We start from the raw sequence: 3,645 nt of genomic DNA on the forward strand, positions 1-3,645 counted from the left end.
GTGTGTCTATGCATGTGTGCCTGTATATGTACGTGTATGTATGTTGGTATGTGTCTGTATATGTTATATTCACGTGCATAATCGAAAGGCATCTGTTATCTTGGTCGGGGCATGATACAGGTAGAGCTGTGTGACTCGGCGAGGACACGAATGACTTTGAACATGCTGCATTGTTTTGGGTGTTAAGTATTAAAACACGAGGTCTCTCTGCTCGACTTCAAGAAAGTCGGACAAACAGACCGACTGCATGTAGGAGTCGTCAACTTTCAAAAACAACAAGCAGAAAGAGCGTTAAAATATCTTCGGCGGATAACCATCTACCGACGGGGGACGCAAGACAGCGCTCTTGTGTTCTGCACACGCTGTGAGCTTTTTGCCTCATGGTCGCCAGGGCGTATATAAAAAAAAGTCTTATCAGTCTGGCTCTTTCGATATCGTCTTACGCAATGTCCGGGTTTTATTCTTTTCTCTCTCTCTCTCTCTTTGGTGTGTCCTTTTTTTTTTTCTTTCTGTCATAAAGTCGAAGAACTACGTCACTCCACCTGCTGAGCCCATAGTGCTTTAAGTGGCAGTAAGGTCGTAGGCCGTCTTGTGTGTGTTTCTTGTTTGTTTGTTTTTTTCTTCTTCATGTGATGTTGAACTTACGGGATGCTGACAAGGAGTGAGGTCGTATTAAAAGTTTTCACTCAATTACATTTCATTTATATTTCATTTCCAATAAGAATCCTACACAATCATAAACACAAACGCTTGTTTGAATATAAAGCATTTCAAATATTTACATCGGCACATGAATTGCTTTTGATAAGATAAACTTTTGACAAAGTCCTGTAGAATTCATTAGCGCTACATTTAATAATGGCTGATTGATTGATCAAATAATGAGTAATATCAAGGTGAACAAGATGAGAATGATTCTTTACGACGTATTTCGGTTTTTGTTTTATTGTTTTTTTTTTTCTGTATGCTTTCACCAGCTCACGTAGATGGAAATTACATATTCATGACAATTATATGAATGTTATTTCACTTTGCGGGTTGTGTTATTTTGTGTGTATCCTTTTTGTGTGTGTGTGTGTGTATTCTTATTATTATTCCCGATGGAACCCCATTTTCTTTGCTCATATTTCCACCGATATCTTGTATTCTTTCATTTCATACCATCTAGTCTTTCCGCAATCCAGATACTAGTAATCATGCTGAGCTCAAGTCGGGTAGCGATGGCATTACTTCATATGATGTTCCTGTAAGAATCTACAATCCGACTCTTCTGTTTGACAGCAACCTATATTTTCCCGCGCAGCTGCACGACAGGAAAACAAACGCGCATGCTCATTGGTCAGTTTTTTTAATTCAACAAGGTTCACAGGTTTTGCTAGTATCGATGATGACTTTTGTTTATCAATTGTGAACAATAAACAAGACAAATATAATACTGTACTACAGAACAAATACTCTATCTTACTTTACCCTATAAGAAAAAAAAAAATGAAATCCTAAAAATTTGAAATGTTGTCACTCCTCCAACCTTTTGTAAATCTTAAATTAAACACTCAAGTTATGTTGGATTGACCGTTTCATTATTTTTAGCCAGAAAATGAAACGGTAAATTTGAACATTTTTTAGTGTTACATCATCTGTGTTTGAGTGTGGCAACATATGAAATGTTACGTTTATCATTTCTTCTTCTTTTCTCCTTTTTTTTTCAGAGTGTATCATTATATCCCTGTGCATGCCGAAAAACGTGCTGTGACGGGAATGAAAAGACGATTATGATCACATAGCCGAGAACACTTACAATGACTCATGAAGAACACTTCGCATTTCCTCAGACTGGTGGATTTTCTTCTTCATTTAATGCACGCCTGTGACATACACAATGTTCCTTGTTCTGAGAAAAACAAACAAGCAAATTTTCTCCGCTCTCTTTTCAATGAAAAATCATATCCATTCCACCAAGCAATTCCAGAATTCAAGACGAGGAGGTGGGCATTTTTTATTTATTTATTTTTGGAATAATAGTTGACAAATGAGATAAAAATTCTGTGGTTAAACTTAATTAAGTTTCGGAACATTGACGTCATTATCGCATCTTATTCCCTCAGAGACTGAGACCAAAATAACTGTTTTAAGAGAGAGAAAGTATTTCAATGCTTTTAAACCTTTGCTTAAACGTCCACTGATTTGTGTTTCGGTGTTTTCCCCCTTCTCTTCTTCTCTTTCTCTATGTTTGTGTGACTTTGCCGCTCTTAAAAGATCTGACCTATGCTAGAGACGACTGCACTCTAATCTGGCAGTGGCAAGTGTAAGTTAATCCATCTACCTCTCGGTCGATCCCTTTCTCCCCCATACTTTCCATTTAATCTCGTAACCGTTCGGTTCGGATAGCCACGCTATTCTGGGGCTCTAGCTAGGACGCTGTCCAATTCCGGTCCTATCCACTTAGTCCCTCGTGCTAGTAATGGAAATAGAAGCCGACTCTAGTGAGGATATTCAAGCACGCATCTGTTTGAGAGCAAAGGTTTGTTTTCCTTCGACATTAATAAACGTTCAGAGAGGTTCATGGTGCTTTAAACGGGAGGGTTGGCGCTGTAAATTATCGCTCCTTCCTGTCGAGCGAGGTGAAGCGCCCTGATTGTCACTTCTTAGCCCGAGTCTAGAGACGTACGCCGCGGCGTATCGCGGTTGAACGAAGATTATACGTAAGCTTTGCACCGATGATTCACGGTTAACGGCTTGATACAGTTTTGAATCTACCATCCCCTTTAGGCGACAAGTTGTTGCTATATGGGCACTCTAGCAACCTTTCACTCTTTTGACAAGTAAATACAAACTAATGAAACAGGGGACCAGGCACAATATCAAGCTGACACAATTTGATAGCAGACAGTCCTGGCAAAATGCCTGGTGTGGTATATCCGAACAACGAAACTGGAAAGCGGTTTTATTTGTTGATCTTTCTTTGTTCTTTTTCTATCTGCTTGTCACAAGACCATGTATGTCTATTAACAATTCAGAGGATACGAACAGAGGTATAAAATCGTACGGTTCTTCACGGAATGAAATCAGAAGCAGAAAGGGGGAAATGGAGGGCATGTAAAAACAAATTAGGAGGTGAGAAAAAAAAAAACAGTGATAAGCCCGCTTGCGAAATAAGGTATGAATTTTTCGTCGCACATTATCCCAGTGTTTAAGTAGCATGTTGATGACCGTTTTTTTACAAGCGAAAGCAATCTCGTATACATGGAATAGCGAGTGACGTACTGACCGGATATAAAGCTGAAATTGGAAAATAAGAGTAAAAGGTGAAAGCAGTGATCAGATCACAGGTGTAACATTAGTTTTTTGTCAAAAAATCTGTCCTCGTGTTTTGGAAGAATTCACAAGATGATAAGGAGCTCATACACGTCATGAAAGAGCTTGTGACTTGGGGAAAGACACACGAGGTGGTGAATATCGTTAGTCGGGTTAGTGGGAGGAATGGAGTGAGAAGGAAATGTTCAGGATCATGAGATGCTTCTTGACACGTTTTCCCCTCACGCATGCATGCACACACTCAAGCACACAAAACACACATAAACACAAACACACACACGAACAGACAAACATGCAATAGCCGTAGTTTGCACCTTGTACAATTACGGT

Source organism: Diadema setosum, chromosome 5 (assembly GCF_964275005.1).
Source record: "Diadema setosum chromosome 5, eeDiaSeto1, whole genome shotgun sequence".
In the NCBI taxonomy this organism is placed as follows: Eukaryota; Metazoa; Echinodermata; class Echinoidea; order Diadematoida; family Diadematidae; genus Diadema; species Diadema setosum.